This window comes from Chiloscyllium plagiosum, unplaced genomic scaffold (assembly GCF_037043375.1).
Source record: "Chiloscyllium plagiosum isolate Xiang-an unplaced genomic scaffold, Cpla_swu_hap1 HiC_scaffold_18, whole genome shotgun sequence".
NCBI lineage: Eukaryota > Metazoa > Chordata > Chondrichthyes > Orectolobiformes > Hemiscylliidae > Chiloscyllium > Chiloscyllium plagiosum.
The window spans coordinates 12,770,960-12,798,249 of record NW_028270156.1 but is presented as its reverse complement, the minus strand read 5'-3'; positions in this window follow the sequence as shown (position 1 = coordinate 12,798,249).

The following is a 27,290-nucleotide window of genomic DNA, read 5'->3' as shown; positions in this document are numbered from 1 at the left end:
CAGGGTTTGGGATTAGGCAGCATCTACATCTATGAACCTCAATTCTCATTCCAGGGTCCCACAGCCCACCTTCCCTCAACCACTCCAAAACAAAAGTGATATCTTCTGGGACACATTTTACTGGGTCAGGTTTGTGGAGTCTGAGAAATGTCTCATTCCAAGTGGGATCTTAATCTTCCAGGCTGGAAGAGAATGATGACAGGGCAAGACAAGGGTCAAAGGGGGAAGCGCTGGCCTACTGCTAGAGGAAAGATGTTGTGAAACTTGGAGGAAGTGAGGACTGCAGATACTGGAGATCAGAGTCAAGAGCGTGGTGTTGGAAAAGCACAGCTGGTCAACCAGCATCCGAGGAGCAGGAGAATTGACGTTTCGGGCATAAGCCCTTCATCAGGAGCTCACATTCCTGATGAAGGGCTTATCCTTGAAACAACAGTTCTCCTACTCCTGGATGCTGCCTGACCAGCTGTGCTTTTCCAGCACCATGCTCTCGACTCTGATGTTGCAAAACTTGGAAGGGTTCAAAAAAGAGTCACAACACTGTTGCCAGGGTTGGAGGGTTTGAGCAATACGGAGAGGCTGAATAGGCAGGGGCTATATTCCCTAGAGAATGGGAGGCTGACGGGTGACCTTACAGAAGTTCATAAGGTCATGAGGGACATGGATAGGATAAATAGACAAGGTCTTTTCCTGGGGTGGGGGAGTTCAAAACTAGAGTGTATAGTTTTAAGGTGAGAGAGGAAAGATTTTTAAAAGATCTAAGGGGCAATGTTTTCATGCAGGAGGTGTTGTGTGTGTGGAATAACCAACCTGAGGAAGTGGTAGAGGTGGGAATAAATGCAACATTTTAAATACCATCTGGATGGGTATATGAATAAGAATGGTTTAGAAGGGTATGGGTCAAATGTTGGCAAATGGGATGAAGTTAATTTAGAATATCTGGTCAGCATGGGCCAAAGGGTCTGCAACTGTGTTGACCATTTCTATGACTCTATGACTCTATCTAATTGGCTGCGATCTGTAAGTAAAACTTGAGACTGAAATCAAAACATGCAGAGAAAAGGAAGCAAAAAATGAAGGGGTGGGGGGGAAACAAAGTTTACAACGTGTAACTGTTGAACTCATTATTATGTCCGAAAAGTTGTAAAGTGGTCAATTGAAGGATGAGTTGTAGTTCCTCAGGCTCCACTACAATAATGCTGCAGGGCGAGGACAGAGACGTCAGTGTGGGAGGAAAGTGAAGAGCGAAGTTATCAGGCCATTGAATATTTGGACTCATGTTTGCAGACTGAACGGAGGTGTTCTACAAAGTGACACATTTGGTGTCTCCAATGTGGAGCAGACGACAGAATGAGCAGCAATTGCTCAATGGGTTAAGTTGAAGCAGTAGCCCATAAGTGGCTTCTTCACTGGATGGGGTGCTCAATCACCTGGATTATAAGATAGTTTGTCTTGTATTTTACCAAAAATTACCATGTGAAGCTCTCTCAGACAAGGTCAGGAGAGTTATTCATTGATCAGTCATGACCGATAGTTTTGTGGGGAGCAAGAAAATAAAATTCCTTGCTTAATTCAAGCAAAAAAAACTCTCCTGTTTATTTGCTGAGATGTCATCAAATGCTGCCTTGTGCTACTCACCTTGAATATCATGAGTTCTTGTGCTGTGTACTACCTTTAGGCAATTGATCAACTCATTTCCTTCCTGTTAGCGAAAAGGAATAAAAACACTGAGCCTGGAGCAAGAAACTTGCATTATCTTTCATATTTAATTTGTTCCAGAGAAGAATTGAACCTGAAATACAGATTTGAAATCTTATTAATGGTTCATTCCTCTATAATTCTCCTCTCTAATTTACATATGTTTCTGTCTGTGTGCCGTCATTCTGTTTAATTATTTTTAATATTTTATAAACTGCCTTGATCATACCATGACTGCATAGTAATATCAGCTTTTGATAGTTTCTAAATATATAACATAATTTTCAGGGAGTTGTTTGATATGTACTTATGAATATATTATGTGTGATTAATAATTTCTTTCTTGACAAAATTATATAAGTCTATGTCAGGAGGGTCCCTTTTATGTCTGGGTTAAATAGTATAGACATTTCTTTTCAAATTTGCATTCCTTTCGAATGATGGAAGAGATTATCTATTGTCTCTTAAAGTATCACTTCCCAATGACTTGCTGAACAATTTTGTGTTGGTTCCAGATCCGAACAATGACTTGGTCCAAAGAGTTGATTTTCAGAGATGTGATGAGAGTGACTTCTTTGCCATTAAAGCAGCATTTGACTGAAGACGGCATCAAGGAGCCCTAGCTAAACTGAAGTGATTGGGAGGAGGAAGAAAAGTTCTTCCAATGGCCTGAGTCAAATCAAACAGATGGGAAAATGGTTTTAGTTCTTGAAGGCTCACCTCAGTCCTGTGATATCAATGCATGCCAGCATTCAAGGCTCAACTCACTTTAGCTGGGTCATTGCTATGGGGATGGGAATACTGAAGAGTCCAATGTCCAAATGTAGCAAAACCTGGATACTAACCAGGCTTGAGTTGAAAAATGGCAAGTAACATTTATGCCACACAGATGCTAGGTCAGCTCCAATGAAAGTCAATCTAACCATCACCCCTTTACATTCAATGGTGTTACTATCACTGAATTCCCCACTGTCAACATCCTAGGGTTTACCAATGACTAGAAACTGAACAGGACAAGCCACATAAATACCATAGTTACAAGAGAAGGTCAGAGATTAGGAATACTGTGGCAAGCAACTCACATCCTGACACCCCAAAGCATGTCCAATATCTACAAGGTACAAGTCAGGAGTGTTACGGAATGCTCCCCATTTGTCTGGGTGGGTGCTGCTCCAACAACACTTGAGAACCTGGAGATCATCATGACAAAGTAGCCCACTTGATTGCCATGATATGACCAAACATCAACTCCCTCCATCACCGACACTGAATAGCGGCAATGTGTTCTAAATTCACAGTGGAAATATGCCAATATTCCTTTGACAACACCTTCCAAACCCATAACTATTATCAACTAAGAAGGACAAGGGAAGCAGATACATGTGAACATCACCACCGGTAAGTTTCCCTCCCAGACATTCACTATCCTGACTTGAAATATATCACTGTTCCTTCATTGTCATTGGGTCAAAATCCTGGAATTCCCTCCCTAAGTGGATTGCAGCGGTTCAAGAAGGCAGCTCACTACCACCTTCTCAGGGGCAACTAGTGATGGACAATAAGATGTTAGCCCAGCCACGTGATGCTCACCTTCCATGGGTAATTAGAAAGAACATTCAGAATGATTTAAGAGCATCAGGCTCATAAGAACAATGCCACCTCCAGGTACCTCCATATTTTGGACACGTTACCTTACCTTTATTGTCATTGTGTTAAATTGTAGAATTCTTTACTGAGTAACACTGTCAGAACATTTGCACTCTAAGGACTGCAATGGTTCAAAAAGAAAGCACAGCAAGGGCAATTGGGAACAACAAATAAATGCTGCTCTTCCAGTGTTCATAACCACATTCCTGGAGAAAGGTTAAGCAATAATTAACAGCTAAGTGCGCTGTTCCATTCAGACGATCTCACTGATTTGTGAACATCATTCAGTGGCACAGCTTTCGTGTGGTCTCCTGGGTAACTTTTCATTGTCCAACACAGAGTGAATTTGTTTATATCCCGCATTGTCTGAATCTTGCACTTCAGTGCTACAATACAGCCCCATCGAGGACGTTTGGTGGACTTTGTCTAGTGATCTGAGATAGACATTAAACCTTAAAGATTGATGATTTCGGATCAATTCTGAATCATCTTGTTGACTACAAAGGAGTGCTTAAAATGTCATTGCAAGGCAAATTACTCAGCTATCTCACTGTTTCCAGTAACTCTTTTGCTAATCCTTGAGTTTTGTCACCAATTTAACAGAATTCAATGAGCTGAACCTTGACTATTATTCATTGTTAGGTCAATATTTTCCCTATTCAAACAAAGTAACACAGAGATTGAACAATCTTTAAGACAATGAAGTGTGGAAATACAAAGAGAATATTTTAAGTTGACAATTGTTCTGAAGCAAAAAGTAACATTTTGATGGAAATTTTGATGGAGTTGTGAATGCATGGTTGGAATTTAGCTATAATTCTATACAATTTCTGAATAATGTCAAGTTAGTGTTCTTAAAGAAAATGTTAATCCAGAGTTGCAGGTAGATAGGATAGTGAAGAAGGCATTTGGTATGCTTTCCTTTATTGGTCAGAGTATTGAGTACAGGAGTTGGGAGGTCATGTTGCGGCTGTACAGGACATTGGTTAGGCCACTGTTGGAATATTGCATGCAATTCTGGTCTCCGTCCTATCAGAAAGATGTTGTGAAACTTGAAAGGGTTCAGAAAAGATTTGCAAGGATGTTGCCAGGGTTGGAGGATTTGAGCTATAGGGAGAGGCTGAACAGGTTGGGGCTGTTTTCCCTGGAGTGTCGGAGGCTGAGGGGTGACCTTATAGAGGTTTACAAAATTATGAGGGGCATGGGATAGGATAAATAGACAAAGTCTTTTCCCTGGGGTCGGGGAGTCCAGAACTAGAGGGCATAGGTTTAGGGTGAGAGGAGAAAGATATAAAAGAGACCTAAGGGGCAACTTTTTCACACAGAGGGTGGTACATGTATGGAATGAGCTGCCAGAGGATGTGGTGGAGGCTGGTACAATTGCAACATTTAAAAGGCATTTGGATGGGTATATGAATAGGAAGGGTTTGGAGGGATATGGGCCGGGTGCTGGCAGGTGTGACTAGATTGGGTTGGGATATCTGGTCGGCATGGACGGGTTGGACCGAAGGGTCTGTTTCCATGCTGTACATCTCTATGACTCTATAACTCTAATTACAAGATTTAAAAGGCATGTAGATGAGTATATGAATGGGAAGGGTTTGGAGGGATATGGGCCAAGTGCTGGCAAATGGGACTAGTTTAGGTTAGGATATCTAGTTGGCATGGATGAGTTGGACCGAAGGGTCTATTTCCGTGCTGTATATCTCCATAACTCTATGACTCTAAACCATTTGCTTATCTGGTTGTTTCTAGTTTTCACCTCCCCTGTGCAAGGAAACCTTGAAGCTGCAATTTTCCACTGTATCATTATACTTTATTTCTGGAAAAACCACAACTCTTTCTCTTTTATTCTTTTTTGAGGATCCATCTGTGGGGAGATGCTCAGAACATTAAAAGAATCCAGCATTGTGGAACTAATAACTTTTATTGTACTGAATTTTCTGATGAAATATTTTGAGTGTTGAAGATTCATCAGTGAGGAAATAAGGTTAAGAGTGGCAGATTGTGTTAACATACCATGTTGCAGGAAGATGCAATCAGAATTATTTTTGACTAACTTTCATTTGTAGATCCTAATTTTGGATTATCTTTGTGTTTACATTGAGGCAATGAATTTTGCATGCTTGAGATTTGAATACTTGTCAGACCTGAACCTTTAGTGACACTAATGACACATGCAACATTTTAGGCAATTAAACAACAAGTGTATGCTGTAGAGTTGTGCAACGCTTTCGTTATTGTATTGTCCAAAGACCTAGACTAATGTTCCAAAGAACTCAAGCTGAAATTTGGCCATTGTATTTTCATACTTTAAAGATATTTGTTTTCGAGTAAAGATTGAAAAACAAAGCAAAACTGGTGCAGTTAAAAGTAAAATTCTTGGGTTGTCATCAAATTCCAACTGGTGTCCTTTTATGTATGGACCTTTCTCAACATCTCCTCTCCAGTTATCTCTCTCGGCCAATGGAATCAGAATGTACAAGTGTACCTCTTGGTAAAGGATTTCCCTTGCATTGGAACAACCTTATTCAATCGATCGGCAAATATTGGCTGATATTCCTTAAATTTCCAGAAGCCTCCTCACTGCCATGTGAAATAATTTAGAATTACTTCTTAAAAATGTTGTTCACAATAGTTATCTGTTATTCTGATTTTTTTAAAGTGACAAATTTATTTGACAATGGGCTTCAAGAATCAATCTATAAGTTAATCAAATACAGCTCAGTTCTAAGTATATCAGCTTCCCAACTCCCTGTTTTACTGCCAGTGTTCAGTGGCTTCATGGCTATTTTGGTATAATTTGGCACAAACCAATCTGGTACAGTTGTACTATCTTCCTTTGGCAACTCGAGGTCATGTCAACTACAGACAACTCCTCAGCTGAACATTTTAAAATATTCAAGGTTTGCAGAATTCGATAAACACAGTAGTTTTCTTTTGACATTTATTCACAAGGTGTGGATATTACTAGCAAGGTTTGCATCTAATTACCTAATCTTAGCAGTTAGTCCTAGCTTTCAAAGAATCCCAATGGTGTGGATGCAGGCCCTTCAGCCCGTCTAGTCCACACCACTCCTCCGAAGCACATCCCACCCCTATATTTTCCACGGCTAACCCACCCAGCCTACACATCTTTGGCCTGTGGGAGGAAATCCATGCAGAATGTACAAACTCCACACAGACAGTCACCTGAGGATGGAATTGAACCTGGATCCCTGGTGTCGAGAGGCAGCAGTGCTACCCACTGAGCCACTGAGTTCATACTGAACTGCCGCAGTCCTTGCAATTAAGGTATCTCATGTGGCTTTCCTGAAAAGGGTGCCAGAATTTTTGATCCCGTGACAATGAAGAAATGTCATGATATGATGAGTGTGCAGGAGCAGGTCTGGAATCTGATGGTGGTCTCACGCGCTGGCTGTTTTTGTCTTTTGAAGTGGTGAGGCTGTGGACATGAGAGGGGCTGATGAGAAAGTTTAAGTGATGTTGGGGGACCATTCATTCAGCGTGTAGTGGATACAGCAGCCATGGTACAGCAGAGGAAGCAAATGTTTTGCTCAGTCGATGGGGCACTGGTCAAATGAATTACATTGTCCTGCATTGTATTGAATGATGCTGGAGCTTCATTCATGAAATCGTTAGCAAAATATTCCATCACATTCCTGACTTGTACCTCAAGGCTTTGAGCAGAAGGGAAGTCAGCAACCTGTTATAGAAAATCCAGCTTTTCAAATTAGTTTGAGTACTGTGAAACTCCATTTAGTTTACCCCCATGGGAGATTGTAATATCTGATTAGTATTAACAAATTGACCATCGAGAACATTATCCACAGTTCCAGGTGAAAAATGTTTCCTATTATAGGATATAAAATTCAGGGAAATCTCTTCAACATCCTGCTAATGCACAAATAAAGCTCCATAAAATATCTAAAACATGCAAACTTCTTACCTGTGGATGTTAAAGCTATTTAAACGACAAATGGATAATTATGCACAGTTCATCTCAATTGCATAGTGGTATTTCCACATTCTCTGATGATAATTATTGCTCACAGTGACTTGGGTTATCAATGAAACACATTTTCAGTAATGGTTTCAGACATTTAATTAAATTGAAATGAGATCCTTGACCTCCATAAGTTACCGTATTAATAAACTATGTAGACATATGGCAGCTTTAAGTGATAGGATTGGGAAGCTAATATCCACCGAACAGGAAATTAAGATCTATGTGAAGGAATTGTTGTGTCACAATTGGGACGTTGAATACTATTTCAAAGCCAAAAACAGAAGCTGCTGGAAAAGCTCAGCGGAACTGGAAGCATCTTTGAAGAGAAATCAAAGTTAACGTTTCAGGTCTGGTGACCCTTCTTCAGTGTTAACTCTGATTTCTCTTCACAGATCCTGCCAGACCTGTTGAGCTTTTCCAGCAACTTCTGTTTTTGTTTCTGATTTACAGCATCCACAGTTCTCTTTAGTATTTTAAAGATGCTGAGAAGCTGCTACATGACAGTGGTGCTACCACAGCAGCTCAGGCTCATACCCTGAAAGTGTGGCCTCAAATCCTACCCTGGTAGCTTTGTGCATAAAACCCTGATGAAGCCAGCATTCATTGTCCATCCCAAGTTTCCCTGGAGCTGCCTTCTTAAAATTGCTGCACTCAGTAAAGTCACCCTCACAGCTTTAAGGCAGGGAATTCCAGGATTTTGAACCAATGTCATTGAGGGATATAGTTTAAAGTCAGGGTGGTGCGTAATTTGAAGTGAAAATTGCAGGTGATAGTGATCCAGTGGAGCTACTGTCCCTGTCCCTCTAGTTGGTAGAGGTTATGCGTTTGAAAGGTGCTGTCAATGGATGCTTGGTGAGTTATGGCCATGCATGTTGGAGGTTAGACACACTACTGCCACCCGTGGTGAAGGGAGTGAATATTGAAGGTGATGTATGAGGTGCCAATGAAGCAAGCTGCTTGGTCCTGGGTGATATCAAACTTTCTGAGAGTTGTTGAAGCTGCATGGCTTTGTTAGAGGCAGGTCGTGCCTCACAAGCCATATTAAATGTTTTGTGCATATGACAAAACACATTGATGACGGTTGAGCAGTAGATGTGGTGTGTACAGATTTTAGCAAGAAGTTTGATCAGGTTCTCCATGATAGGCCCATTCAGAAAGTAAACAGGCATGGGCTACAGGAATATTTGGCTGTCTGGATGGAAAATGTGTTGGCCTATAGAAGACAGAGAGTGGTAGTAAATGGAAAATATTCAGCCTGGAGCTTGTTGACCAGTGGCGTTCCACAGAGATTTGTTCTGGGACATTGTTCTTTGTGATTTTTGGAAATGACTTAGATAAGGAAGTGAAAGGATGGGTTAAGTAAGTTCCTTGATGATACGAATTTTGGTGGAGTTGCGGATGGTGTGGAAGGTTGTTGTCAGTCGCAATGGTACATTGACTGGATGCAGAACTGGGCTGCGAAGTGGCAGATGGAGTTCAACCTGGAAAAGTGTGAAGTGATTCATTTTGGAAGGTACAATTTTAGTACAGATTACAGAGTTAAAGGCAGGATTCTTGGTAGTGCAGTGGAACAAAGGGACTTGGGGTCCACGCCCATTGATCCTTCAACATTGCCAACCAAGGTGATAGTTTTGTGAAAAAGGCGTATGGTGTGTTGGCTTTCATTAGCAGGGTGTTTGAGTTTAAGAGCCGCGAGGTTAGGCTGCAGCTCGAAAAAGCCTGATTAGACCACACTTGGAATATTGTGTTCAGTTCTAGACACCTCTTTTTAAGAATGGATGTGGAAGAATTACCAGGATGCTGCCTGAACTGGAGGGCATGTCTTATGAAGAAGGAATAAGGGAGCTAGAGATTTTCCTTATTGGAGCAAAGAAGGATGAGAGATGAGTTTATAGACGTGCACAAGATGATAAGAAGCGATGTAAAATGGATAGTCAGAGACTTTTTTCCCAGGGCGGAAAAGGCTTTTAAGAGGGGGCATAATTTAGTGGTGATTGGGGGATCCTTTTGCAGAGGTGTCAAAAGCAGGTTCTTTACACAGAGAATTTTGCATGGAATGAATTGCCAGCAGTGGTAGTTCAGTCAGATACACTGGTGACATCGAAGTGACTCGAGGGTTGCCACATAAATGGTAGTAAATTGAAGGTATGTCTATTCGTTTGATCTTTGAGTAGAATATAATGTCAGCACAACATCGAGTGCCAAACAGCCTGAACTGTGCTGTATGTTCTGTATGTTGTATGTTCTAATCACGAGGATTACCTTGCGATCTCAGAGGATTCGAGAAGATTAGACTGAAGTCCCAGAGGTGTTGAATGGATTAGCCTGAAGTCCCAGAGAACATGTCGAGTCAAACAGTACAGAAACAAAACCTTCAGCCCAAGTCATCCTTGCTAACCAGATTTCTTAAACTGAATCATCATATTTGCCTGCATTTGGCTATATCCCTCCAACCTTTTTCTGTTCGTGTACATTTCTAAACGTCTCTTAAGTGTTTTAATTGTACTCACTTTTATCACTTCCTCTGACAACTGTTCCATGTACATACCATCATCTGTGCGAAATAAAATGCCCCTCAGATCCATTTTAAATCTTTGCCTTGTATGCCCTTTTGTCTTCCACTCCCTTCATTTGGGAAAAAAAGACCTTTTCCATTCCCCTGAGCTCTGGGTGTTATAATTTTATCAACTTGAATAAGGCCACCTCTCAGCGAACTACGCTGCATGGAAGACAAAATGTCCCAGACAGTCTTGGTAGGATTCTTATAATTCTTTTATACACCTTTTCCAGTGACTCAAAATCCTTCCGAAACAAAGGCGATGATAATTGTACACAACGCTCCAAAAATGGTCTCATCAATATTATGTACTGCCACAACATGACCCAATTCTTGTACTCAATACTCTGACCAATAAAGGCAAGCATGCCAAATTCATTATTCACTTCTCCAAGCCACATTCAAGTAACTGTGTGCTTGCACCCCGAGGTCTCTCTGCTCAACAGTACTCCACAGGGCCAGATCATTAACTGTGTAAGTCCTGGATTGTATTACCAAAATGCAACACATTGCATTTATTTAAATTAAATTTGATCCGTCATTCATCAGCACACTGCACCAGTTTATCAAGATCTCACTGTAGCCTCAGTTGTTCACTGTCCAATACATTAACACTTATGATATCATCTTCAAACTTCCGTGACTTTGATACTCTCATTCAAATCGTTGATATAAATACTGAACAACAGTGAACCCGGTACCAGTCCTTATAGCACACTGCTAGTCACTGGCCTCTAATCAGCCCTTTCCCATCAACCTCTGTCTCCATCAGTCAAGCCAGTTTTGTGTTCAATTATCTACCTCTCCCTTGATTCCATGTTTTCTAACTTTACTAAACTGTCTACTGTGCGGAACTTCGTCAAAGGCCTTACCAAAGTCCATGGGGACAACGTCTATTGCTCTGCCCTCATCTATCGTCTTGGTGACCTCTTAAAAAAAAATCAGTCAGATTTGCCCGACATAATTTCCAACATGCAAAGCCAAGCTGATTGTATCTAATCAGTCCTTACTTTTCCAAACGCAACTAAATTCTTTCTCTTAGATTACCTTCAAATGATGTACCCACTACTGGTGTTAGAGATCACTGGGAACTGTGTGTGGGAATCACAGGAAGGTAAGGATGAGGATCACAGTGAGCTAAGGATGGGGATTATGGGCGGGGTTTTTGATGTAGGCTAGGGCTCATGGAGAGATTGGCAAGGTGTTTGTTGGGCAGCTGGGTACATTGTGTTTGACCCTGGTTTTAGAGGCTCTGGCAGTGTGTTTTTCACAGGGGTCAGGGTTGTTGTGTTCACATTAGGTTGGAGTGGTGTGATGTGTTATGGGATGAAGCCATGTTTTATGGGGTGGATGTGATTGATGGGGTTACTCGGATGGGAGCTGAAATTGGAGGGGAGAGGGGGGAGGGGGGAACCGGGATGAGTGGTAAAGTACGCTCACAAAGACTGTTCAAAGAGACAGAAAGACAGATGAGGACAATGGGGGCAGAAAATAAAAACAATCAAGAAGAAGAGAGCTGAAGGAGAGATAAAGCAAAAGATGGGGAAAGACAGATCAGCAGTTAGACAGAGAATGATATTTTGATTATTTTTCAAGGAAATTATAGCCAGAACCTTTCGGAACTGGCTAAAGAAAATGAACTGTGGTCTTTCCCATACGTCAAGAAACATTCAATCTAATTTGTCCACAACACGCCCACACTAACAGAATGGTTATGAACTAAGCATCTGATGTGCTTTAATAGCTCAATGAGGGGAAGTGGCGGTCTTGAACATGTCTTCGGAAGTTGGGCTTGGGAGAGTGTCTAAGCTATGAATTTCAATAATTAGAAGAAGCACTCCAAGAGATAATTGTTCAAAATGAATCGGAGGAAGATGATGCCAATTTTGCGGTTTGCTTTTATTCATTTCTATGTTGGAGCTGCACCCATCCAGGCAAGTGGGGAGTATTCCATCACACTCCTGACTTGTGCTTTGCAGGTGGTCGACAGGCTTGAAGGAGTCTGGATGTGAGTTACTCGCTATAGAATTCCTAGCCTCTGACTTGCTCTGGTTGCTACTGTATTTGTTTGGATGGTAAAGTTTAGTTTCCAGTCAGTGACCAGTTGGTAATGGGAGATTCACCAATGGCATAGCATTGGACAGGGAATTGGTTGGATCATCTATTGTTGGAAATAATCATTACCTGGCATTTGTGTGGTGTGAATGTTACTTTTCACATAAAGTCATAGAGTCATAGAGATGTACAACATGGAAACAAACCCTTCGGTCAAACGCATCCATGCTTACCAGATATCCTAAATTAATCGAGCCCCATTTGTGAGCACTGGGCCCATATGCCTCTAAACCCTTTCTATTCATGTACCTATCCCAATGTCTTTTAAATCTTGTAATTCTACCTACCCCCAACACTTTCTCTGACAGCTCATTCCATACATGCTCCATCCTCTGCATGAAAATGTTGCCCCTTAGATCCCTTTTAAATCTTTCTTCTCTCACCCTAGACCTATGTTGTCTAGTTCTGCACTCCCCCAAACCAGGGAAGAGATCTTGTCTATTTACCCTATCCATGCTCCTCATGATGTTATAAAGCTCCAAATGGTTGCCCCTCAGCCTCCGATGCTCCAAGGAAAACAGCCCCAGCCTGTTCAGCCACTCCCTATAGCTCAAACCGTCCAACCCTGGCAACATCCTGGTAAATCTTTTTTGAACTCTTTCAAGTTTCACAACAATCTTCCTATAGCAGGAGACCAGAATTTCGCATAATATTCCAAAAGTGGCCTAACCAATGTCTGGTACAGCTGCAACATGACCTCCCAAATCCTATACTCAATGGTCTGACTAATAAAGGAAAGCATACTAAACACTTTCTTCACTAGCCTATCTACCTGAGCCTCCACTTTCAAGGAACTATGAACCTGTACTCCAAGGTCTCTTTGTTCAGCAATATCCCCAGGACCTTATCATTAAGTGTGTAAGTCCTGCCCTAATTTGCCTTTCCAAAATGCAGCACATCACATTTATCTAAATTAAACTTCATCTGCCACTCCTTGGCTCATTGGCCCATCTGATTAAGATCCCGTTGTAATCTGAGTTAACCTTCTTCACTGTTCCCTACACTCCCATATCAGCATAAGCCTGGGAATTGTCCAGGTTTTGCTGCACATGGATACAGATCATTTCTGTATCTGAAGAGTCGCGAACGATGCTGAGCAGAGCAATAATTAACAAATGACCCCATTTTTAACCTTATAAGTGAGAGAAGGACATTGACGACATACCTGAAGAGGGTTGAGCATAAGATGCAGCATTTAATAGAAAAGATTAAGGACTGGTAAAAAAAACCTATCGTCAATTGTTGTAAAATTCCATCTAGTTCAGTAATACTGTTTAAAAAAAGAAATCTGCCATCAATGTCTGATCTGGCTGACGTATGATTCCAGACTCATAACAATGTTGCATGACATTGACATGCCCTTTGAAATGGCCGGAGTCATCAGATTTGATGAAAGAAAATAATATGATTATCCATGGAAATGTTGAAAGCTAGCAGAAACGAAGCAAGTTGGACCCCATTGGTACAGTAAAGGACCCTTATAGGACAGTGGTAGTGTCCCTACCTCAGAGTCAGGAAACCAGGTTTTAGTTCCATCTGCTCCAGAGGTATGTAATGACATGTCTGAACAGATTGATTAGAAACTACTTTTAAAGGGAAGTCCGACATGATTTTATTTATTAGTAATTCAGTGATTCACATTCGCCTGCTTTCTGACGTGTCCTGGGATGGTACGATGTCCAGGGCCCTGGGTTCGATTCCAGCCTTGGGTGATTGTCTGTGTAGAGTTTGCACATTCTCCCTGTGTCTGTGTGGGTTTCTTCCAGGTGCTCCCATTTCCTCCCATGATCCAAAGATGTGCAGGTTAGGTGAATTGGCCATGCTAAATTGCCCATAGTGTTCAGGGATGTGTAGGTTAGGTGCATTAGTCAGGGGTAAATGTAGAGTAATAGGGTAGGGGGGTGGGTTACTCTGGGCTGAAGGGCCTGTTTCCACACTATAGGGATTCTGTGATTCTATAACAAAGCTGTGTCAATCTGGATGTCTGCAGCCCAGTATAAATGAGGTCAACAGCCAACTAGACAGATCCCTGGAGGGAGAAGAGACAGAAGAATTGAGATAAAAGGTGAGGCTGATCCATAGGGAACAGAACAATATTATCATCATATCATCATCCACTTCACAATTTGTTCCATCATTCCGATGTTCCTATTTGGTGTATTAGATTAGATTTGCATTAGATTACTTATAGTGTGGAAACAGGCCCTTCAGCCCAACAAGTCCACACCAACCCATCCGAAGAGCAACCCACCCAGACCCATTCCCCTACATTTACCCCTTCACCTAACACTATGGGCAATTTAGCATGGCCAATTCATCTGACCTGCACATCTTTGGACTGTGGGAGGAAACTGGAGCACCTGGAGGAAACCTACGCAGACACGGGAAGAATGTGCAAACTCCACACAGACAGTTGACCGAGGCGGGAATTGAACCCGGGTCTCTGGTGCTGTGAGGCAGCACTGTGCCACCATACTTCAGCAAACAAGTCTCAAGTCTCTTGGAGAGTTTTTACTTGGGGACCCTGCAGCCTTCTGAACTCAATATCGAGTTCAACAACTTTAGGGCTTGAGCTCTCCCATGTCCTCACCCCAACCCCACATACCAAGCCTTGTTATCACATGGTCTGCTATTACATACAATCCATCATTAGCGACTAGGAGAAAGTAAAGACTGCAAATCCTGGAGAGGCAGAGTTGAAAAGTGTGGCGCTGGAAAAACACAGCAGGTCAGGCAGCATCCAAGAAACAGGAGAGTCAATGTTTTGGGCTAAGCCCTTCATGAGGATGAAGAACTTACTTTTCAACCCATTGTTAGCCACTGACAGTCCCATTAATATCTATTTACCCTCCTGGCTAGATTGTTATCCATTCCTTTATCCAACTGTTCTTTTCTCTCTTTGGGCTCTATCTTCACTTATGTTTTAATCCTGAACACCTCCCCACCCCACCCCGCCCCCCCCCCCCACACCCAATCGTATCTTCTATAAACAAACTGTCATTTTCCTAGCTACCATCAATTCTGAGGAAGGGTCACTGGATCCAAAACGCTTTTCCAGCATTTCTGTTTTTGTCTCAAATCTCTTGCTGGTCTGCTTTCCCTAAAACCATTCCATCTTGCCTCTCTTTGTGTTTGCCTACTCAATGTTCCTCAAAATCAAATTCTTCATCTCCCACTTGTAGCTTTTTTGAGAAAGTTTAGTATTGTTAAAGGTGTTAGATAGTTGCAAAGTTTTGCTGCTGCTGACCAGTATTCATTTCTCAGTTCTGAAATATCTTGGGAGATTACGCAACAGAAAATGCCTTATCCAAACTTAAGCATTGTCATTTGATGGCCTTTTCTGTCTTTCTTCAAAGAAAATATGGTAATAATAAGATTGTTGACAAGATGTGCATGCACCAATGGCAAACGACTCAGCTTCTGTTTTCTAATACCCAGAAGAATATATTGTGGGATATAATTTGCATTTTGACATTTATACTTGCGTAGGTATGGTTCCCTGCAAATTAGATGTGAAATATGTGGGCAATGACATAACAAGTGAGGAACAAATAAATTATGAATTCCAGGAAACAATTATATAGCATTTAACAGAATCCATTGATTGAAATCAATGCTTATTTTTCTTGCTTCATGAATTCTCAGAAGTTGAAATCAATTTGTTCCCGAGCAGTCATTATAAAATCTGTGAATGATGCTAAGTGACATCACAAATGTTTATGTCGTATTTTGAAACAAAACTGTTAGTTATTTCTGAGAAAATGAACGACAAGAGAGAGCATCGGAACTGAAGCATCAGAGGATGTGAGAATGCCTTGCAGTTTCCCATCTGTACAAAAAACATCATCGGGCAGATAGTAATCTTTACAGGGTCTCTGCACTCCTTTCAAGGCAAAGAAATTCTTATTGTTGCATTTGTGAAAGAGAATATGAGCCGCAGAAATCAGGAGGTTCATTTCGATGCCTCCCCAGGCAGCACATTTGATAACTGTATGCGTCGATTCAGAGTAGTTTTGGCCATACAGGTGTGATGTGCTAAAGGGCTTCTTCAGTATGATTCCATGAGCTTGCTGAAGAGTCAAGATGCTTACACTTAACGCAGTGATGCTCTGACTGATTTTCACCAACTACCCAGTGTCATTAGCAAAAACTCAAGTTCTTGGAGAAACTCAATATATTTGGCAGCATTTGTGGAGAGAAGACCAGAGTTAACATTTCGGACCCAGTGAAGGGTAATTAAATGTGAAACATTAACTCTGTTTTCTCTCCACAGAGTCAAAAAAGTGTGGTGCTGGAAAAGCACAGCCAGTCAGGCAGTATCCGAGGAGTAGGTGAGTCAACATTTCGAGCATAAGCTCTTCATCAGGAATGTGGAGCTCCTCGATCCTGATGAAGGGCCTATGCTCAAAATGTCAACTCTCCTGATTCTTGGTTACTGCTTAACTGACTGTGCTTTTCCAGCACCAAACTTTTTGACTCTGATCTCCAGCATCTGCAGTCCTCCCTTTCTCCTAGTTTCTCGCTACAGATTCAGCCAGACCTACTGAGTTGTTCCAGCACTTTCTGTTTTTGTTTCATATTTCCAGCATCCACAGTTCTCTGTTTTGACCCAGTGTCAGTACATCTTTGAAACTGCAGGTTGTCAGGAAGCTTTCAGTTAACCTGGTGGGAGGGTAATTGCTATGTGAAGTGCTTCTTTGGCTGATGTGTCATTTCTGTTTGAATTTAACCAACAGAGCAGCTTTGAGTTGTCCTTGAGTGTGATTTCAATTTATAGCTTTTCAGAAGAGATAATCTGATGTGGTGATAATTGCAGCGTTTCAAACATCCATGCTCATTTCTGTACCTTTTTCAAATTAAAGGTTTATTGAACAACATGTGGTTTTGTTCACAGTCCTACATCATCGTGTATTTTCATAATGCGCAGTGCTTTGAGGTCCTTGAGGTCTTGTACTGTAACCCTTCAACTGCTGGTTGAACACAAGTTTTCAAGCTTGTGAATTTTGCAACTTTTCAAATGCAATATCTGGATATCAAAATGAACGCTGATATGGAGAAGACAGTCACCAGGATATTGCCTGAACTGGACTGATTCAGCTGGGAAGAGAGACTAGATAGGCTGGCGTTGTGTTCCTTAAAACTGAAAACGCTGAGGGGAGAATCTGATTCAGGTATACAAAATTCTGGGACGACAGTAACAGAATAGATAGGGAGATCCCTTTCCCCTTTGTATCGGGCTCAATAACCAGGGGACCTAATATTAAGGTAAGGAGCAGGAAGTTTAGGGGAGATTAGCCGAAAATTATTTTCTCTCAGAGGGTGGAGGGTATCTGGAACTCACTACCTAAAGGGGTGGTAGATTCTGTCCTCTGAGCCAGAAGGCCTTGGTTCAAGTCCCACTTGCTTTAGTGGCATTTAATAACATCTTTCAACAGGTTGATTAATGTATTTTAAAATAATTGTGTTTGGTACTTTATCAGAAAGGTTTCATAAAGTGCCACTTATATTTGATTTGCTTATATTTATCAAGTTTGTCCAGTAATTGTTGATTCAATTTATCCATTACATTGACTGGGCTTAAATTACACTGGAAAATGCCAGTCTGCAGTCATTAACTCCAAATGGGGGATCACCTTCACAATATCCACTACAATCAGTGACTAGGCAAAATCCTTCCGATTTTAACTGTCAATGGGGGTTCATGTAATGCCATTTTGAACCATCTCTATACATAGTGTAAACAATGAATAAATGCCCATTAAAGTGGTTTTCAGTTCGTGTCAATCTAAAGCACCAAGTACTCCCTTGTTATATTTATACAGTTTATTACATGTTCTTATGTTTGGAGTTTATGGCCAAGCCATAGCCCATGTCTTTAGCGTCAATGGTGGGAGATGTGTAAAACATATCGGTGGGCTAGTTTACCATCTCCCTGTCTACCCCCAAGCTGGTCCCTGTGGTAAGTGGGGATGAGTAAGGTGACAACTAGGCAAGTGCTCTGATTCTAACTGAGACACTTTCATGGCCAGGCAGTGCTCAGCTAAGGCCCTCAATCTATTTCTAGTGCCATGAAATGCCAAGCGGTGGCAGGTTGGGGAGATTCAGAAGGCAGTTGAAAACTCAGAAGGAAGAAAGGGAATTTCATAGAGGATCAAAGAGGCCTTTCAGCCCATCAAATCTGTACTGACAAAAACTACTCTAAATCTCCACGCGTCCTACTTTCCAGCACTTGGCTCATAGCCTTAAATGTTATGATATTTCAAGTGCTCGTTCACTTACTTTATCAATGTTGTGAGGTTTCTCACTTCAAGGAGCCTCCCAGGCAGTGCATTCCGAACTCCCCTCAATCACAGGACATTGCTTTGTCCTCATGTCTTCTCTACACCATTTGCCTTTCAACTTGAAATTTATACCACCTTCTTATTGAAGACCCTTCAGTTACCTCTTCTCTGGATAAAAATCTTTAGCAGATGTTCAGCCCAACCAACATTTCTTTGGAAGACACAAAGCTCTTTTCTTCAATAATATGACTCGCTTTTCCTTTCACTTCTGGTAAATCTAAATACCAGAGCTCACCACTAATACGGTAGGGAAGGAGGGAACCCATCCAGACTGAGACATAGCCCAAGGGAATATGTAGTTTGGGGCCTTTGGAGGCAACATTGGAATTCAATGCAGAAAGGAAGATGTGCTTTGGGCTTGCAAGTTGATTTTTTAAACAGGATAAATTGAAGCTCAGGGTCAGGAGTTCAGCACAAAAGAATGACATCATAGGTAAACCGTAAGTTCATGACTTGGTGATAGCAATTATAGGTTACTTTCAGATTGAAGATATATAGGGGAAATATTTCTAAGCTACAAACTGAAAGACCAGTATGATTTTAAGAAGAATCAAATTAAGAATGAAGTAATTAAAATAAAGATGCCGGTCCAGGTGATGTGTTACAAATGCATGATATGAGAGCTATTGAACCTCATTGTGGTTCATAGTGACCAGATCTGTAGCAAGAGTTGGTTGCTTGAGGAACTCTGGCTCAGAGTTGATGAGTTGAAGTCTGAGTTTCTAATACTGCAACTAGTCAGGGATGGGGAGAGTTACCTGGACGCTGTGTTTCAGGAGGCAGTCCCACCCCTCAGATTTAACTGCCTCTAATTCAGTCAGTGGTCATGGATAGGAGGGTGTGTTTTTGAGTGAGGCAGGTAGAGGGATCCAGGGGTAGTGCTGAAGGAGCCTCAGCCCTTGAGCTTGTTTAACAGGTTCGAGATTCTTGCTCCCTGTGTGGGTTAGAGTGGGGGCTGTAAGGAGGATGAGCAAATTGACCATAGCATCGTGGTACAGGGAGCCATTCAAGAGGGAGGAGAAAAGAGAAATGTAGTTGTAATCAGGGATAGTATAGTCAGAGAATAGATGCTGTCTTCTGTGGTCAGGGTCAAGAGCCATAGAATAAAATTGAATCCCTACACTGCACACAAAGGCCATTTGGCCTATCAAGTTGACACTGACCCACTGGTCCCCAACCCTATAAACCAATATTTCTCATGGCTAATTCACCTAACCTGCACATGTGGGAGGAAGCCGGAATAAACTGCAAACAAAACAGCTACTCAAGGGTGGGATTGAATCGAGGCCCCTGGCACTGTGAGGCAACAGTGCCAACCACTGTGCCACACCCCAGGTTGAAAGAGGAGAAGCAGCCACAATGTAAAGAATGTAGAGTCCCAAATGCTGTGTTGTCTGCCTGGTGCCCAGGTTCAGGGGTTCTCATCTGGCCTGCAGAGGAACGTAGAGTGGAGAGGAAAGATCTAGTTGTCATGGTCCAGAAAAGTACCAACACAATAGATAGAAAGAGAAAAGATGTTCTGCTGAGGGAATATGAGAGGCTGAACTAAAAAGTAGAGTAAAAAGTTAATAATCTCTGGATTACTACCTGAGCCAAGAGCAAATTAGCTCAGGATCAGCAAGATTAAAGAGATAAACATGTGGCTCCAAGGTTGATGTGGATTTTAACTGTGGAACATTAGCACCAATGTTGGGGAAGGACTGAGCTGTTCCAGTGGGACCTGCCCACATGAATCAGACTGGAACCAGAGTCCTAGTGAATCACATAACTAGGGCTGCCGATAGGACTTTAAACTAAATGATTGGGCAGGGGGTTCAGTTGTTTGGAAAATTATGGAAAAAGTTAAAAGTGGGGGAGGGCTCAGCAGAGGTTACTAAAATTTCCAGAACAAGTCATATGGATAACAAGTATGGAAAAGATCAAGAATCTAACTTCAGGCACAGCAGAGAAGGGGACAACTATGAGAAGGAGGGCAGTCAACGCAAGTTAGAGGGTAAATGAATGCAGTATATGGATCAAGGTGAATGAGCTTGTAGCACAGATTGAAATTGGCAAGTACAATGTTGTGGGTATGACAGAGTCTTGGCTCTAAGGGATTTGGGGCTGGGAACTAAATTTCCAAGGATTTGTGCCCTATTGAAAGGATAGGCAGATGGGCAGAGAGTGCAGGGTTTCCTCTTTAATAAAAAATATAAGACAGGCGCTATGGCAATAGTAATGGGGCACTTGTATACAGGTGGACTAGGAAAATTAGGTTGATAGCAAGTCTCAAGTAAAGGAACTTTTGCAGTATCTATGAGATTTTCTTTGGAGCAGCTTGAGGTAGAGTCCAGTAGGGATCAGGCAATTCTGGATTTGGTGATGTGCAATTGATTTGATTGGAGAACTTAACGTGAAGGAAGCCCTGGGGAGCAGTAACCATATTATGATAAACATCACCCTGCACTTTGAGAAGGAGAAGCTGGAATCAGATGTATCAGTATTACAACAGAGTAAATGTAGTGACAAAGACATGAGGGAGGAGCTGGCCAGAGTTGATTGGAAGGGGAGTCTAGCAGCGAAGATAGTGGAGCAACAATGGCGGGAGTTTCTGGGGGAATTCAAGAGGCACAGGAGAAATTCATGCCAAGGAAGAAGAAACATGCTAATGGGAGGGTGAGGCAACCATGGCTGACAACCACCTGATAAAGGAGCGGCGCTCCGAAAGCTAGTGCTTCCAATTAAATCTGTTGGACTATAACCTGGTGTTGTGGGATTTTTAACTTTGGCTGACAAAAGAAGTCAGGGACAGCATAAAAGCAAAAGAAAAAGTATACAATCTGATGAATATTATGGGGAGGCTAGAGGATTGGGAAGTCTTTAAAAACCAGAAGAGGGTAATGAAAAAAGCAATAAGAGTTGAGAAAATGAAACACTAGAGAATGCTAGCTAGTAATATAAAGGAACATTGCAAGAGAGTTTTTAGCTGTCTAAAAGGGAAGAGGAAGGCAAGAGTGGACACTGGACCACTGGAAGATGAGGCTGGAGGTGTAGCAATGGGGCGTAAAGAAATAGCAGAGGAACGAATAGGTACTTCACATCCGTCTTCACAGTGGAAGACAATGACACCATACCAGAACGTCAAAGATTCAGACAGCAAAGGTGAGTGTAGTGGCCATCGTGAGGGAGAGTGTTCTGGGGCAGCTGAAAGGTTTAAAAGTGAATAACTCACCCAGACCAGATGAACTACAGTCCAAAGATCTGAAGGAGTTAGCTGAAGAGATTTTGAAGGCATTGGTGGTTATCTTTCAGGAATCACTGGAGTCCAAGAGGACTGGAAAATGGGTAATATAACTCCCCTGTTTAAGAAAGGAGAGAGGCAGAAGACAGGAAACTATAGGCAGATTAGCTTGATCTTGGTAGGATTTTAGAGTCCATTGCTGAAAATGTGTTGCTGGAAAAGCGCAGCAGGTCAGGCAGCATCCAGGGAACAGGAGAATCGACGTTTCGGGCATAAGCCTTTTAGAGTCCATTATTAAGGATGGGATTGAGGAGTATTTGGAAATACATGGTAGAATAGGGCTGAGTCAGTATGGCTTTGTCAAGGGGAAGTCATGCTTGACAAATCTGTTTAGAATTGTTTGAGGAGGTAATGAGCAAGTTAGACAAAGGAGAGCCAGTGGATATGAAAATCAAAATCTGATTTGGATTTCGAGGAGATCTTTGACAAGGTGCAGTACAGGAGGCTGCAATGGTGGTAGGGCTAAGGTACAGGCTCAGATAGAGGATTGGCTGACTGGCAGAAGGCAAATTGTAGGGATAATAAGGATAAAAGAGCACAAAATTCTTAAGGGGTATACCCAATAGGGTGTTTCCACTGTCTAGGGGACTAGAACCAAAGTACGCAGTCTCAGAATGGAGGCCATTTAAGGCGAAGCTGAGGAGGATATATTCCCATTCAGACAGCTGTGGGAATATTTAAAATTGTCTACTCTATTGAGCTATGAAAACTGAATCATTTACTAAATTCAAGATAGAAATTGATAGATTTTTAGATACTAAAGGCATCAAGGATGGAGGGATAGTGAGGGAAAATGGCTTTGATGTATATCAGCCATGGTCTAGAATGGTGGAACTGGATTGAGGGGCTGAATGGACCACTTCTGTTCCTGTATTCTAGGAAGGGAACTTACTCCTAATGCAGCCTCTAAGACTCACATCCTTATTAGTCAATTACACTCCTGATTTCAAATGCAAAAATGAATGTAATGGCCACAGAATGCATTAAAGTCCTATTTACCATTTCTCATATAACAAGAATATAATGGTCAATTTGTCCTTAAATTGCTCTGGTAACGTTAAAATAAGAGAAGCTAATGTATTATACAACTTTAGTAAGGAAAAATGAATCAAAAAGAAGCTTGTGAATGCTTGTTACTTGGATGAAGGAATGAAATATTGTGCTTAAAATGAATGTTTCCATGCTGTGCATTAGCAGTTTGCCCAGGGCACCTGGCTCATCCACTCCTAATGAGCAGTCAGGGAAACAATGCAGGCTCGTCTACCCACCTCCTTCATGTACATTGTCATGACCTTGAGGTGTGAGTCATTTCCCGGTTGGATTCATTTTTAAAAAAATTCTCTTGTTTCCTCTTAAGGTTTTGGGAATTAAGTTTATTTTCTCAGCAATACCTTGCCAGATTATTTACCTCACACAGAAAAAAAAATGAAGCGGGCTCTTATTACTGTTCTCAGATATTTGAGAATATAAATGAGTTCCAGAGAAAAGTGTATGCCCTTCAGAAGAAAAGAAGGTTTTCTGGTGAGAAACTAGGTAAGACGGGTCAAACAATTGACAGGTATAGGCTTTTTGAAGCTAATGGTGTTACACGGTTGCTTAAGGTCTTTTGCTATGATTTGAGTCTAATATTTCTAGGCTTATTGTAACTGTGTTTGTAAAATTTTGCATGGTTACTTTTTTATTCAGTTCGAAATTCACAAAATTATCATGCACGCCAATAATTCTTTGTCCTTTGTTTCTGAATTCTTTATCGCTTTTGTGCAGAGTAGGTTTGTTAAAAAGGTGTTCTGCTTTTGAAAATTGTTCTGTACAGCTCAGTTACTCTATAATTGATGTGGAAATCCCTTGGAGTAGTTAACTTTGAGGTGTCGCAGTCCTGTTACTTGAGGCGCTTTGAATAAAAGCTAGCGTTCTCAGTAATCGCTGCTCCTCACAATAATGAGAGCAAACCAGAGACGTATGTTTGAAGCAAGGATAAATATTGACATTAATCACCTTTTAGTGTCTTCAGCCTATAATTTACCTTCACGGTTCAAAGATCATTGTGCCATAATTCATTGATTCATTATGTTTGACTGCTACAGATCAAGTGAAATGAAGTGGTAATGAATGACAAGGTGCACAGTGAGATTAGGTTAGGTGACAATTATTCTATTAACTGCAATTTAAAGACATTGTCAACTGGTAATGCACAGATGTTCAATGTGTTGGCACTAGAGTAATATTTTATTTCAGTTATAAACTTTATTATTGTACTGCATTCAAGTTGTTTAAAAAATCATCAGCTTTATGAGGTTTTGGTAGTGTTTTTACATCAATATTACAGGTTTTAAAGCTTGCGCAAAAGCAGAGCATTCAGCCTATCAAGTCCACGCCAACCCTTCAAAAAGCATCCCATCCAAATCCTTCCCTTATCCCATCCCATTAAGCCTGCATTCCCCCCTGGCTAACCCACCTATCCCTAGACAACTTAGAATGGCCAATCCACCTAACCTGAACATCATTGGACCATAGGGGAAATTGGAGCACCCAGAGGAGAGCCAAACAGACACAGGGAGAACATGCAAACTCTGCATAAACAGTCACCCAAGGGTGGAACTGAACCCAGCCTCCTGGTGCTGTGAGGCAGCAGTGGTAACCACTGAGCCACCGTGCTGTCACCTCTGTTAGGGGAGGTGATGGCCTGGTAGGATTACCACTGGACTATTAATCCAGAAAGGAGAAAGTGAGGGCTGCAGATGCTGGAGATCAGAGCTGGAAATGTGTTGCTGGAAAAGCGCAGCAGGTCAGGCAGCATCCAAGGAACAGGAGAATCGACGTTTCGGGCATAAGCCCTTCTTCAGGAATTCCTCAAGAAGGGCTTATGCCCAAAACATCGATTCTCCTGTTCCTTGGATGCTGCCTGACCTGCTGCGCTTTTCCAGCAACACATTTTCAGCCCCGTATTAATACAGAAAGACATACATAACAGGTGCATAGTATGTACCTGGTTGCAAAGGTTCAAATCCTGCCATGACAGATGGTGGAATTTGAATTCAATAACAATTTGGAATTAAGCATCTAATGACAAACATGAAACTGCTGTTCATTGTTGTGTAAAAACCCATCTGGTTCACTAATGTTCTTCAGGGAGGGAAACTGCTATCTTGGTCTACATGTGACTCCAGATCAATGTGATTGACTCTTGATTGCCCTCTGGGCAATTAGGAATGGACAATAAGTAAAGTGTAACAGGCAATGTCCATATCCTGTGACTGAGGTTTTAAAAAGCTGACAGCAAAATTAGATGAATTTGGAAGTGACAGATGTGCTTGTTCCTGCCAGGTGTCAATAAAGCACACAGCAAAGGACATGCAATCTTGCAGCTGCAATCAATTTCATTGAACACTTTTCATTTGTGTGTGAAGTTATGGCATTTTGGAACAAATAAAAAGCAGCTTTAAAATTAAGTGCATTTGGAGGTTCTGCTTATTGATGATGGGAGCCTGTTTTAATATGAAGCCCTAGTGGGAAACATCTTTGTGCTGCTGTTCTGGAGATTCACACTTTAAAACTTGAAGATAATTGACTGGATTATGGAGAAAGTATTGGGGCCCTGTTACTATATAGAATGAAATGGCTTTGTGTGTTTTAATCATTGATCAGACCAATACTGATTTTATATTGTCCACCTTGTAGCAAAGTAATAACTCTAACATGCATTTTTGCACTACATGGTGAGGGAGGGTTCAAATTAGTATGCGTTACACACAATCTTTTTCAGATGGAGAGCAGGGAAAAGGTATTAAACACAGCAGTGAGACAGACTTAATCCAATCTGTAAAGGAGTTGCTCCCACTGCTTGCACCTGGAATGTAGGTATTTTTGTTCAGATGCATCAGATGGATTCGAAGACCACGTGTTCTGCCCTTTAAATGTGTAAATTAGAATGGAAAGCCCATTAAAGAAGTCTGAGAGCAATAGGTGGGGAATGTGTAAGACTCAGGCATCTCCGGCTACCCTTGTGACTGCCAACTTCAGGAAACAGACCAAAATGTTAACTTTGTTTAAAAATCCCCACCTGCAAAATTGCCACCATGGGATCGACCTTGGGTATAGCTGACGCTGGGGCAGGGAGGAAGTGAGGACTGCAGATGATAGAGATCAGAGTCGAAGAGTGTGGTGATGGAAAAGCACAGCAGTGCAGGTAGCATCCGAGGAGCGGGAGAGTCGGCGTTTCGGGCATAAGCCCTTCAGCCTGAAACGTCGACTCTCCTGCTCCTTGGATGCTGCCTGACCGGCTGTGCTTTTCCAGCACCAGACATCTGAATGCTGGAGGAGGCTGCAACCAATACAGGTGCCTTGCATGACACCTGAAGTCCAAACTCCCTGGTCCTCAGGGGTCCCTCAGTTAACTAAAGAAGCTTGATGTTAGCATGGAGTCTACTCTGGAAAATAGACCTAAACTGACCACTATAACAGTCATATCCTATACCTAGTCCTATAAGGGTACAAACATTAACTAACACAGCACTGCAAGTTAGAAGGACCTCCTAAATCTCATTTCTCAATGGGGTTCCTTCAAAGTATGCTAGGTCCCTAACTAACGTATTTGAGAATTTTAATGTTTGTGATAGAAACCTTCTCAGCCTTTACAGACAAAGGATCTTGAGAATGTAATGCCCACATTCATTGCATTCTGCCCATTTCATCGCCAAGTGCACTTTGTGTGTGTTTACACCTGAAAACGGTCGGAGTGCAGAATGATTTCTGATCCTGCATCTTAAGCAATAAAATTGTTCATCTTGATAGGAAGAAGATAAAAGAAATACATCATCTTTAATGGCGCAAGATCGTGATGCTCTGAGAGGTGGAATTATTTGGGTGTCCTAGGCCATGAATTACAAAGAAGGAATGTTGTGATTTATTGTGAATGGAATTGAATGTAAAAGTCAGGAAGTTATGCTACATTTATCAAGGGCACTGGAGAGACCACATCTGGAGTGACTGCAGTACACAGTGCTTTTAGTTTTTTCTTGATATGATGTTGAGTGACTTCACTTGGTTGAAGACAACTATCTGTGATGCTGGGGTCCTCAGGAGGAGGCTGAGACGGATATTCTCCTCGACTCTCAGCTTGCTGACTTGGCACCACATGCACAAACATTCACTCCATCCACCACTGGCCCTCATTAGCACCAGTATGTACCATCTCCAAGATGCACTGCAGTAACTCCCTGAGGTTCGTCATTGCCCCTAGAAGGAGAAGGGCACCAGACATATGGGAGCTCTACCACTTGCATGTTCCTCTCAAAGTGACGCGTCATCCTGATGTGGAATTACATGACTGTTCCTTTACTGCTGGCTAAGAATCCTGGAATACCCTCCCTCGCAGCCCTGATCCCTGAATGATTCCAGAAGGCAGTCTACCATCAACCTCCCCAAGGTGGTGAGAGATGGGCAATGATTACTGACCTAGCCAGCGATGTCCACATCCCTTGAATAGTAAAGATCTTCATAGCTCGAGATTCCACCTGTAAATCAGACCACTCGTACTCAATGCCTGGAAAGATTGAGCAGTTTTGGGGATGTGAAACAGATCCTCAGGTTTAGTTTAATTACACTATGAACACAAGGACTCCAGAATGAGGAGCAACAGCAGGCCAT